Below are 14,596 nucleotides of genomic sequence, written 5' to 3' on the forward strand. Positions count from 1 at the left end.
GAGCACTTAAAAACCTTGAAGGAGAAAAACAAGCCCAAAAGTACTTAAAATAGAGGATAGAAGAGAGAGGAGGCTCAGAGTTGTGACAAGGAGGTTAGTGTTTGCTCCCAAGGAGCTCTTGATGTGATGGAGGCTGAAATATTAACTAAAACACAGAACAATGCCTTTAAATATGGAGCAAAACCCTAATTTTATGGCATTGGGATGCACACTCACCATGTCGTGGTGACCTTCTCACCATGTTGTAATGCCCATGATTTCATACCACGTACTCCCCAAAAATTTGATTTTTCATAAAGGAAATTACAACAATTTTGGTGTACATTATCACTCTGAAATACAAGTAGTTATCACAAGTATCGTACTTGCCTCAAGTGCAAGATCGAGTCGGGCCTCACAATAATATACCTGCAAAATAAATCATCACAACATAAGGCTCACTACTTAGTGAACAATAGCTACATTAACATAATCACACTGATTATATAAATCATAATCAAGTAATCATCATAAATAGGTAACAAATAAATTACTATAATTACGGGTATTCTCATGTCCTCCTGTCATCTCTAATAATAATAATCAATTTCTTAGTAGTAATCTCTTTTCTCTCTCTCTCTCTCTCTGTATCTCTCTCTCTCTCTGTGGTATATCTCTTAGTAGGGATCTCTCTCTCTCTCTCTCTAGATCTCTCTTTATCATAATTAATGTCTCAATCGAAATCAATCTCTCAATCGTGACCTGTCTCGATCATGATCGTTTTTTTATTCAAGATTTCTCTCTCTCTCTCTCTCTCTCTCTCTCTCATAATCTATTTATGTTAATATTAAATGTCTCGAGCAAGATCTATCTGTCACAACATAAATCACTCTCTCTATCAATATCTATCTCTCTTAATGGGAATTAATCTCTCAATCATGATTTATCTGTCGATCGTAATTAATCGATTAATTTAAATATATTTCTCTATAATAATACGATTCACAGTAATGATTAATTTCTCAAGAATAAATCAATTATTTAAATCTATATATAATTCACATATTGTATCTTACATATATCATAGATATCGCAAATATCATAAATATAATATCAACAATTACTTAGAAATGGTCTACCTTTTATTGTGATCTATCTCTTGGTTATAATCTATTTAAATCATAATTTGTTTCATCAATGATCTATTTATAAATTATCTTTGAATTAATAATTTATCTCTCAATTAAGATCAATCTTTCAATAAGATATAAACTCTCAGAATAATCAATCTTTCTAATATTCAATGGTTACACGATAATAATTAATCACATCAATCATTTAATGTATATCACAGATAACACATCAATGGATGCTAGAGTAGTATTACTCACTTGGTTATTCATCAGACTTATTCCAGTTTCCAATTTCAATCCTTCGTTGTCTATTAGCTCATCATATGGTAGCACCTAATCATCAAATAATAAGTTTTCTCAAACCTTGTCATTACTCACTACTAGGTACCATCTGGGACCTCTTGTCACCTAATTAATCAAATCTCCTAAAATAATCATAATAGGCTTAACTTGTAAGCCATTAGCTAAATCTCTCATGCCGACTATTTCTCAAATATTAGGGTTTATAACCCTCATAGTCTCGACTAAATCTTTAATTGTAAGATTCACTCACTGGTCTTACCAACAAGATCATAACAACATCGTATCACGAACACCCATAATACACTCAGGTCTATCAAATCTTAATAATAATGAAATATCGTAAATATATACAATTTAACAGGTAAAAGATATATCAATGTATCCCATAACTCGACCCTATATCATCCGTACAATGGTATAACTTCATCGTAGTAATCTCCTGCAAACGACTCTAGAGAAGCATCTACGATCTCGCGTGCCAAAACTCTTTCAGATGACACGGGTATTACACATTTCATGGTGACGATTTTTCCCATATTCCATTCCAGCTTCAAAGAGTCATAACTTCTTCGTTCTAAAACTATTTTTAGTGATCATTATATGCACACGTAGGTATTAACAAGCCTCACAATTCTACTGAATTATTTTTGACTTAAAGCATACCGAACTTAATTCATTAACACATTTGAAATTTAACCTATGTAGTCCGAGACTTGTACTTGATAAAATCATGGTCCACTATCCCGAAATAAGAAACATCCTGAAAAAGGATGTTATAGTTCTCCCCCACTTAACTGGATTTTGTCTTCGAAATCCATCTCGGTTAGCATCTCAGGAAACAACTTCGTACTCAATCCCTATGCTTCCTTGAACCACTTATTAAAGTCAATATAGCCTTTACAAACTGTGAGACCACTTAGAACCTAGCATATGCCATCAAAACAAGTCAGTCTCCTAAAATTACATAACTGCAAAAACCACCTTCCCTACTCGACAGTTTGCTCAACTTCGATGAAACTACATAGAGTGGGGAAACTCCTAATACTACAAACACAAATCAAGTCTAACAGTAGACTTCCCAAGATCTTAATCTATCAGTATGAAATCTCAGTAGTCATACCCAAGATTGATGTTCTACCCCCATATACACATCAACTAACCTCCACCCCTTTCGATGAGAATTACCACGACTATGAAGAAATAAGTTTCATAAAAAATATTACAAACAAACAACCTAAAACACTTCCAATTTTGAAACCATGTTCAAAAGAATTTCTAATTCTATCTTGACTTCATGACAAGTCGTCACTATGTTACTAGTTCTAAAAGTATAACAATAAGCGAACCATGACATCTTACATATCTAGATGTTTATCCCAGATTAGGTGTATGTCTATCCCAACCGATCAATAAAGGGCATTACCGTGAACCTCAGGGTTAAAAAATTTCCAGAATCAATATTCTACTCTGATAACCGATCTAGAAAGGAAATTATGTCGCACAACCATAACTTCCAACTCATTAATATCCATTAATGCAATACATTCCTCACACATCACATCTCCATACCAGCATACTGATTTTCCCAAAGGGACTTGTATCGTCCCAAAAATTACAAAGAGATTTTTCATTTTAAAATAGATTAACCGATTAAAACCTTTTACTTAAAAGCACTAAGTGACATTCATCTATGAAAAAACATAATGTTATCATAGTTGAGTTACAAAATGCGGAAATAAAATATTTAATGCGTGTGCATAGTCTTGCCAAGCTTTTCTCATGAACGACCTACAAGATGTTTAATCGACAACTATAGTATAAAGCTTAGTGAGTTCCCCGGTATACCATATATTCCACCATATATATAATGCATAAAATAAAAGTCATCGATTGTAGCGCTGAACATCCAAATCTCTTATCTATGTACATGTATCATACATAATGGGTCCAGTCCAAGAGTATAATAGCCCCCACCCATAAACATAACGGGACCCACCCACAAAATAGAACCCGCCCTCGTCTCGAGCCCTGCCCACATAACGGGCCTAGCCGATAGAGTATAACGGGCCCAAACCAAACTCATGGAACAAGCCCATCCTAACATACACAATAAGTCAATGCCAGGGGCTGATCCTAGTCTTCCATAGAATACATAAAATCATATGCGGTCCACAAGCAAGACCCTACCAGTCTAGCATACCATGACACCAAGTGTCCTAAAATACACATGCATAACAAGGATTGTAAAGTCAAACCTTAGAATCTGGTGAGGCAAAACCATGACACACTGACTTTAATAAGTTCCAGCCTCTTACCAACGCCAATGTGAAGACTTTTTCTATGAAGCCGTGCCAGCATGTTAATGTATTACATTGTATTTATGGTTATACGCGTAGTCAGGTAGCATATCCGTTATCTTATGGATATTGGATATTCTTTACATGCACATAGATTAGGTAGGATCCATGAATTGTAGGGATTATCACAAGCTTGCTTTACTATAAAACAATATATTAGGGTTTGTAACATTATTTGATTTACGAACCCTAAATCTTAGTGCTTGTTCTCTTTGTGATAACGTTTTCTTTCTGAAAAACCATTGTGATAAAATCTTTTGACTCTTTTTATTTATCTTTTCTATTAATCAATCATGATCCAGGAACCTACAACTGATATCACAGCATGTTACTGTTCTCGATTAATAGCGTCTTTTATTCTTCATGTAATCTCTCTAAAACCACTTCTAGTCACATGATCACTCAGTTCAATGAGACAAATTTCAGTATGTGGAAGTCAAAAGCCAAGAGGGTTCGTGAAACCAAGGACTGTTCCATGTTGAGCATTATCAATTATGGTCCTCACATTCCTATGTACCAGACCATGAAGGAAAATGTCAAGAATAGTGATCCAATAGAAAAACTTGTTCATGAATTCAATGTTGAAGATAAGCATCTTGTTGCTCTTGATGTCAAAGCTCATGCCACCATAGGAAACACTCTTCCATACAATATCTATCATTATGTTCGAAACTGTAGATCTACCAAGGAGATAATGAATAAACTGAGGGTTGCATATGAAGGAAATGATAAATTTAAGTTTACCAAGAAAGACAGCTTAAATAGTCGTTATGATTATTTCTTTGAACAAAAAATGAACCTTTTAGTCAATTCTTCAATCATTTAAACTGTTTATTGAATAATATGTGTCGTCTTAGTATGCACAAAACTAGAAACTCTTTGATTCTCAAGTTTCTTGACATACTGAATGATAGTTGGGAACATCACGTTGATGTTTTAAAAAATAGTGAGAATATTGCAACCATGGATTTGTCTCTATTGTTTGGCAGTTTTTGTAATCATGAAGAAATAAAGATCATGTGCAAGGAAATCACGTGATACACTCAAAGGGTCAAATATATGGCACACTATTCAAAGAAGTCAACTCTAAATAGCGACATAGACTTCTTTGATGAATCTGAAGGCGAAGCCATAATTTTCGAATGCTACGTTAGTCGCAGTGGCAAGAAATCATTTAGACCTAGAAGGTTTAAATCAAAGCTTGACTCATCAGCATCTAAGGATTATAACGTCGGGAAAAAATCTACAAAAGAGGGTTCATAGTGCTTCAACTATGGAGGTGTTGATCACTTTCTTAAGGAATGCAAGTCCAAAAGAGTGAACACTAGTGAATATTATAAAGTGACATATAAAAAGTTACTAGCCTTTCTGAAAAGGAAGAACATTGATGTGAAAATCTTGGTTGCTGAAGTGGAGAATTGGGTGGATGATGAAGAATCATCCAATGAAGATAAATGTAATGATAATTGTTTGATGGAACGCACTGATGCAACAATCATTGATGAAGGAAGCAGCAAAATTGAGCTCTTTTAAGGCACCAAGGCCGGCCCATTGGTTTAATAACCTGATATTGTATGTTGAGTACGAAGTAAATATGCATGCTAGTTTGGTAGATCTGTAGGACTACCTGTGATACTACCTGTTATCTGAATATGATATTATCTGTTATATATCGACATATGATGTGGGTTGGGTTGAGGTTGTACTGCTCCGTGCTGTAGCCAACAAACCCTAGAGCATACCTGATATGAAAATATGAGATGTGGGAAAGATAGGGCATGCCAGACTCATACTAAGGGCTAACGAGCGTTACAAATACGAGCTGAGGGTCAGATAAAGCATGCCAAACTCGTACAGAGGCTCGGTGAGCAAGCCAGACATAAGTTGTGGGCCCATGGGGCAAGCCATACTTATGATGTGGGCTTAATGGTAATCTAGTCTGTTAATTGTTGACCCATTACATGTTGTTATTATAGTTGTGCTATTTGCTATGTGTTGGTATTTTGGGGGAACTCACTAAGCTTTGGGCTTGTGGTTTTGGATTATGTTTCAGGTACTTCAGAGGATCGCGGGAAGGCGAAGGCGTGATCGTGCGCCTCCTAATGTTTTTATTTCATGATTTTGGGGTTTCTCTGATGTTGAACCTATTTTGAAAACAATTTGTAAATAATGATGGTTTTAAGTAAATTTTAAAACTTGAATTTTTTTTTTTAGAATTTTAGGAATGTTACATTACCTAAACTATAAATAGGACCCCTTAGCTTGCAAATTTCGTTCACCACATTACCTATAAGCATATGAATGAATTTTCCCTAATATCTCCTATCCCCTCGTTAATCTAGGGTTTATGGTCTTAGGTGCGAGCTATTAGAGGTAGCATCCTTTTGGTGCTAGCTTTCCAAGACCAACAAACATAAGGGATTGAAGTGATTTATTTACTACAACAAATCAAATGTATGTAACCCTAACCCCATGTATATTTTGATTATAATTGGTTTCCATTAAGATTGTTGATGTTCATAAGGGGATGCGGTTATCGAATAGAAATGTATTGGCATCCACAACGTGGCAAAAAAGAAAAAAAAAAAAGACAACCTTAGTCGAAACTTTGCCGCAATTTGGCTATCATAATTGTCACACCCCGAAAACCAAAGGCGGAAACATTTCCGGGGTTGACTCCACGTTGAGTATCAAATCCAATGTACATAGTAATCACAGTAAACAACCATTACATTACATATATTTGAAAGTTTACATTGGTTTCAAAAGTAAATTGTACAAGTGTTATACATATATCATATGAACAAAAGTTGAGACGAGTCTTCTGAGCACTCCGTCTTCTCCAAAAGATATTGCCGGGTAGCTGTCTAACATGGACCTGAGAATACAAGCGGTTTGAAAATCAGCATAAAGCTGGTGAGTTCATAAGCGGTTTTGTTTTGTGAAAATGTACCAGTTTCCTTTAGTTTTCTGAAAAGGTTTGTTATCCAAGAAAATCACATATTTTCTTATGTAAAACAGTTTAGTTATCTTTCATTACAGTTCGATTACGTGTTATATGTTACCCCAGGAAAATCCCATATTTTCCTAAATACAAGACAAATTGAATATTACAGAGTATAGTTTAATACACAAAACTATATATTGAGAATCATGAGATTACTATCTCGAATTAAGTATAAAATACTTTAACTATACGAACTGTAGATGGAAAGTAATTTGAAAACCTTGGGACTAACATCCCGTACTACAAATAGATTTAATATCATAGGACTATCATCCCGAACTAGATACAAGATAGTTTGATATACTTAAAAATATAGACTAAAACCATGGGACTACTATCCCGGACTAGATACAAAATAGTTTGATAAAACCATGGGATTACTATCCCAAAATAGATATAAGATAGTTTGATAAATTCATGGGGTTACTATCCCGAACTAGATATAAGATTGTTTGATAAAACCATGGGATCATTATCCCGAACTAGATATAGATTCTAACCATAGGAATAACATCCTGCAATCGATATGAACCCTATAGACTATAAACCATGGGATTACTGTCCCGAACTAGATATAAGATCTGAAGATAGAAGATTGATATAAAATCAAATCCAAAACCAAAGCCGTGAATAAACTTATATTAATACATATTGTGAGTCGGGTAACCATGCTGATACGACAACGAGACCTCCTTGACGCTTGTCAGACGTCAGACGATATCCATAATTTGTCACCCCAGGCGTGCCCGCCTAACTATAGCTAGCAGTTAAGGTGTGGGATTGTCAATCCTGAATAAATCTATTCACAAATTCCTCGCTCTCCCTCCAGGAGACTCTGGTTACACTTCCGGGGAGGATTTACTGATCATCCATAAAGGGTAGTGACTAACTCACAAACTAGTACTAAATTATTCACAGGGTTCTCATACGATATCAAACATACGAAAGACTATGAAACATAATACAGTGAATATAGATACATACAATGAAATTATCTGGCAATACATTCAAATGATACAGAGATAAACTGAATCAGACATAGTTTATCTAATAACTTTATACACATATCAGTACATGATAAAACGAGAACTAAAGAACCCCCAAATTATTCCCATAATAATTTGATTAGTTTGGTTATTTTCTTAACTAAAATCCATTTAGTTGTAGTTGATAGATCATCCCTTATGCTCAGCATAATACATAAGGAGTAAAAGTGTTTATAAATTTGCCAGATGTTATTTCAAACACATCAATGTTATGTTTTGTAAAACAGTTATAGTTTGCTTGTATTCCCCCCTGAAAACATTGAAAAACACGGAAAAAACGTAGGGGTATGAGCTCACCGGACGAGAAACGTGACGATTTCGGACGCTAAACGATGGTTCGGGACTTGCAAACGCACGAGGTTCCTATGTATAATGAAAAGATACACATTTGTATCTAATTAGGACTTAGATTAATTAATTGTCAGGGACCAATACTTCTAGTCGCGAAAACACTCCATTACAAGTGTTTGGAGGGACCCGGGTGGCGTTTAAGGACTTGAATGACTAGGAATTGGAGTTTACTCTTGAAGAGTAAACTTATATATGAGTTTTCGGCCTAGAACACCCATTCCCCATGAGTTTACGACCGTAAACTCATGGTGGGGTGGTTTATGGTGCAACTTGGCTTGAAACACTTAGGGGAAAATTTCTAGGTTTGGTTTAAGGGCTTGGAATGAATTTTAAACACCAATGAACATAATTAAGGGAATTTACGGCCTAGCATGGGACTCATGGCCGTAAACTCCTATATACTCATGAATAATTGTGTTATTGATTCCAAACAAATCACATGTGATTGCTAAAATTGTTCCAAGGCCTTACATGAATTTTTATGGAACTTTTGAGGTGTTTTTGGAGTTTACGGCCCATGAGACCCCCCTCATGGCCGTAAACTCTCCTAGAGTGTGATTCATTATGTTTTAAGGCCAAAAACTTGTTTGTATACACTTCTAAAAATTATTCTAAGGCTTTAGGGGTGTTAAAGTGGCTTTTAACACCTTTAAAGGAGTTTACACCCCAAAATGAAGGGTTTACGGCCCAAGCATAAGTCTTGTCCGTAAACTCTCAATTGTCCCTCAAATAATATGTTTAAGGTGTCCCAAGGCTAAAACCAATTATTCTAAAATTCATATCTAAGCCTTATTAGTGTTTTGGAAGGGTTTAAGGTCATAAAAACCCCATATATATGAGTTTACGGCCCAAGCATGTGCCTTGGCCGTAAACTCCTTCAAGTCCCTCAAAATCCATGTCTAAAATGTTTTAAGTCTATTCCATGAAGTCATTTAGCCATATCTAAAGTCTAGTTGCGGTTTGGAAGGGTTTTAGGGCTTAAAAACACCTTAACTATGTGTTTACGGCCTAAGCTTCAATCAAGGTTGTAAACTCACATTCAAGGCCTTAAATCATGATTAAATCCCGAATTTGGAAGCCAAATATGCTATACATTAAGGTTAGGAAGGTACCTTAGGGATTTGAGGCCTTAAAATTGAGTTTTGGACCCTTAAATTTGGATTTAGGAGAGAGGTTAGAGAGAGAGTAGTGAGAGAGAGAAAAAGCTTCAAATGAAAGGTTTAACACGTTTATATAGGTTGCAAAACTTGGACACGGTGGAATTCTACCCGATACCGGCATTAAACGGGGCTTTTGGTCGCACCCGATTAAGTTTCCGTAATCCGGCGAGGACATTTCTAAAATTTATGAAATAAACATTTTGGGCTAAATTCATGAGTTCCTAAGAGGTTTGGACACTCATTAGCATCAATTAAACATATAAGTTTGATTAACTTAACCCAAAATTGATATCGGAACGTTTCGATATACGGCGAGTTATACGGGTAGAATGGGTTTTTGGCGATGAACAACTTCGGGTTGTTACAATAATGTTGACAACGGATCCCATAAGAATTCAACAGTTAATCGCGCTCATTAGGTGAGAGTAGTGCTAGATGTATTGAACCCTAGGAAGTACTCATGGGGAGTCGCCTAAAACAGACAATATCGTGATACATGCATCTGACACATTAAAAATTATATCATAGTTAAGTTTTACTTATCTGAAACCAGCATGATAGTTTATACTTTTCATTACTTTTCCAACAATCACTCTTTTTTACAATGCAACTATATACTTGGTTAACATGTATATTGATGATACTATTTTTTTTAAATGCTACTTTAGGCCAGAATAGAATGATACAAAATCGATATCATTAAGCGTGTTAGCGAGTTGGGTTCCATATGGGGGTAGATGATAATGTAAAACCATTCCCACATAGGCTTCAGTGGGGTGCCTAGCATTCCTAATAATGTTGTAGATACATCTCCTTAACAGGACACATTTTAAAAGCAAGTGGCAATAAATCACATAAAAACTCTATAATTAAGCTTGTTAGATGTAAATGGTCCCATGCATGGGCCTCTGATTCATAGATAACCCAATGCGTGCAAAATGAAATAACTCAAATTTCTAAAAATGTCAGTGGTGGTCGTTTATCATCCAAAATCTCATGTTCCATAAAAGAATTAACAATCTAAGAGATTTAAGTGTAGTCTATACTATAATTTTCTGCAAACTCAGTGAGACCTAGGATGCTATCACACTAAATTAATACAAAATTTTCTACATCTTACTGTCTCAGCTACAATGCTATATATTACATCAAATTCATCATAAAACTAAATGGAAAAAAAATCGAAATAAAATATTCTCAAGTTCTTGATAAAAGGTTCATAATCAAGAATAACCTTTAGTCTGGTGATCCTCCAGCACTATCAGTCGGAACCCTTCTTCTTCCTCAATAAAGACCAGATCATTATCATTTTTTTCATCAAAAAAGGCTGGAACACATGCACCGGAAGCTGCAACCAGTAAGCTGCTTCCACCAATTTTTAATTACAGAGAAAAGGAAAAAGCAAAAAAGTATTCGGCACTTTCTATAGGAGTTTTATATCTTATTAGTTCTGACTCCATTTTTTAATGATTTTGTGCTTTTGACTTTTTTTCCCTTCTGCCTTTAAAATCTTTCTTGTTCAGTTGCTTTTTGTGCCGCCTTTTTCTCTACCTCTATTTGCTTGAAGTATTCAACAACTGAAAACAATATCACATCTTAAAAACTGGATATCAATTTATTACAAATGAATATTTTTTCATCAACGTAAATTGTTCTGATAATTGATTACCTTTTTCATATGGGCACTAGGCGAATGCCCGCGCGTTGCGCAGTGGGATAATTATGTAGTTTAATATGGTTATATATGGTTTAATGTATTGTGAATAAGCCATACAAACTTATATGCGATTAAATAACATGTATGTTTTTTGATTTACAGATTTTTTATCATAATAAATAATGCAATTTTTTTACTATTAGTTTAAAATTTTAACTGTAATTTTTATGTACACATTAGTATCTAATGTAATTAGTTGATGATTGATTAGATATGGATTCTCATTTGTGGTCATCTATTTATGTTGAACCTCATAAAAATACATATTTAACGACTTTTGTTAGTTTTACTATTGAATACAAAATGATGCTGTATTTTAAGTAAATATTAAAAATCTCATTCTCAATCTATTTTAAGATAGTGACATATTTTAAGTTAATATAAAATATCATATTCTAGAACTAATTCCAATTAGAAGATAATATCATTCAATAAACATCATAAGATATTACGTTATATTCAAATTACAAACATTATTTTTGTAAGAGTCATTCAAAATATATGTGACTATAGTGCCTAATACAACAATGTAATAACCAAATGACCCTAACATATTTTAAATGAAATATAATTATAATATATTATCTATGCAACTAAATTTCTGCACAACATGTGGGATTCGTCTACTATATAGTATTCTTCTAATATATTATATTATAGTATAAACATTATATTTGGAAAAGCACTTGAGTTTTATTGTAGTTTATAACATTAACTTTGTGATGGACTGTATTTGACACACATTTGTGTATTTATATCTATATTATATATTTAAAACAAATCTTATATAAACATCCAACCTAAATATTCATCTTCAAGTTTTCTTTCTTCGCCACGTAAACAAACTTTTGTTATAAAGCCAAAAATGGAATAAAAGACACTTAATTGTATGATCATGATATATTGTATTTTGATTGGGGCTTGTACAAAACATGCATGAGCATATATTATTAATTTATCTCTTGTTTTGGGTAATTCGAATAAGATAGCTTCAAATCCATAGTATCAAACGGATTACCAATTTACTAAAGTCTAAAACCCAAAAACTCAAACATGTTCTAATACCATACAAATGCATGAGGTTTTAGCAAATTATTATCTCATATGAATTACCATTGATTATGTGTGATTAATTATTAAGAAGGTGAAAAGGTTTGGGGGTTTCAAATGCATGAGGTTTTAGCAAATTATTGTGGGGGGTTTCTAATGCATGACAATCAAGGAAAAATGCAAGCTTTATAAGTATATAAGATTTTCTAGGGTCTTCTCCAAAGTAAATAATAAAAGCATCCACACTTTTACCCTGTGTAAAGTGCAGTGTTAAACTGGGATAGTTATAGCAATCTTAATTTATATTTATAGGATTTTATTATACCTACCACACTAGCGTAGAGTGAGTATAGGGACGTAACGCCAGGTTCCACAGAAGCAAGAAATCTTTTCATAGACTGAACATGAAAAACAAAAAATAAAACACTTACCGCTAAAGTTACAGTAAGAGTCTGCATCCCGGTCAGTCTAGGACTACTCTCATTCTAAATCCAACCCAACTCTTTTATATATAAAAAAAAATCTACTATAATAAATCTGAAATTTTTTTGCCACACATCAATCTTTCATGAGTCTTAACACTTGTTATTTTATAGTATTTTTGAAATAAATAATATCCACATGTTAATTTATGGGTTTTTTTTTTCAATTTTAAAAATCAAAAAGCCACATAACAGTTATACTTATATATGTAAAGTATAAGTATAACAAATTTGATAGTAAATTGCAATAAGTACTTTTCTTCCTTCTTTATTTTGAAATTTAACTTTAAAAAAACTTATTATATACAATTAAACATTTTTTTTAAATCAACATGTACAGTAGTACACAGGTCTCACACCTACCATACCAACCACATCTGATTATATTTATATAAAAAACTACATTTTATGTAAAAATACAAAATATAATAATTTTTATCATTGAATTCCATTTCATTTCCTACCGACGCATTATAGACTGCGAGTCATTGCGATTCCAATTCCCTTAAATTCTAAATCCTTTGACAGGTTCCATTTATGGCTCTTATTAACTTTATGTGCATACCTTACGAAATTTTTTAGACACATGTCCATCTTTTTTACACAATTATTTTCTTCGACTACTTTCTCTAGTCCTGTTCTAATCGTTGCCATCTCTTCTGCCAAGATTTTTAGTTGTATCTAAAATAAATATATCATTTTAATCGAAAAAAAAAGAAACTAACATAACTTTAATTAAAAATAAATAAATGTACGTGAATGTCACAAAACCTTTGATGCAGGCTCCAAGCTGCAAAGTTCCTTGGAAAAGTCTAGCAGTTCAGGTAGTTTGTCTGCAAGGAGCTAACATATACAACACAACAGATAAAATAAACAAAGTGAAAGAAATGCAAACAAATAAATAAGAAATCTTACCTGACAAAGATAATGCATGAGAGTCATTTTATTTCTCCTGGCACGCGTTTCATTTAGTTTTAAGAGGCTGTCCAGTCTGAACCCAACTGCAACACCTAAAACCAAAACATTTTTCCTCTAACTCCAAATAATATATAAAAAAGATAAACGTAGTAGCAATAACTCACCTCTTGTAGTTCCCTGGTTTAAATCATTTGCAAGAGAAAGAATTGTTTGTATGAATCTCCTCAACTTTATAGAACTAATAAGCTTATATAACCACGCCTTCAACATATATAAAAAAAGTAAAATTTAATCCAATCTTATTATTACTGAATAACTGCATAATTAGAGTGACAGATAACTAATAACTTGCTTGTTCTACTGATAAATATACAATGCTTAAATTATCCCTAAGTTGTGTAACCTAAATTTGCAAAGGAATAGTGAAGTTAAAATAAGCTAAATGTAATAAAGCAAGAAATGCAAAGAATAATATCTACCGACCTGTGTACTAAAATGTAACTTATAAGAGAAAGTAGTGAGCTTAGCATTGAGAGTTTGTCAGACATAAAATAAAATTGAAAAGCAGTCAAAGGCTTCGTAAGAATATCGACAATCTGCATAGTAGAAGGAACATAAGGAGGGAAATAGTGCCCTTATGGAGATGATGTCTTGTGAAATGACAATCAATCTCAAATTGTTTTGTGCACTAATGAAGCACTAAATTCTTGGATATCATTATCGCACTTTTGTTGTCACAATACAAAGGGGTTGGATGAGAGATGTGAATGCCTATATCTGCAAGAAGCCATCTCAAACAAACAATCTCATAAGTGGCTGTAGCCATGGCTCGATACTCAGATTTTGTAGAGTATCGAGAGACAACATCTTGTTTATTACTCTTCCATGATATCAATGAATCTCCAAGAAAACACAATACCCAATAGTAGACTTACGATCATAACTATCATTATCCTAATTAGCATCACTATAGGCATGCAACTCAAGAGAAGATGTAGATGGAAACACAAGGGTACGAAACTAAGTACCACGAAGATATCTCAAATTACATGAGCAATATCTGGTCTAGTGACAACTAGGTAAACCAAACTCC

Source organism: Lactuca serriola, chromosome 8 (assembly GCF_051521515.1).
Source record: "Lactuca serriola cultivar US96UC23 chromosome 8, Lser_US96UC23_V15, whole genome shotgun sequence".
In the NCBI taxonomy this organism is placed as follows: domain Eukaryota; kingdom Viridiplantae; phylum Streptophyta; class Magnoliopsida; order Asterales; family Asteraceae; genus Lactuca; species Lactuca serriola.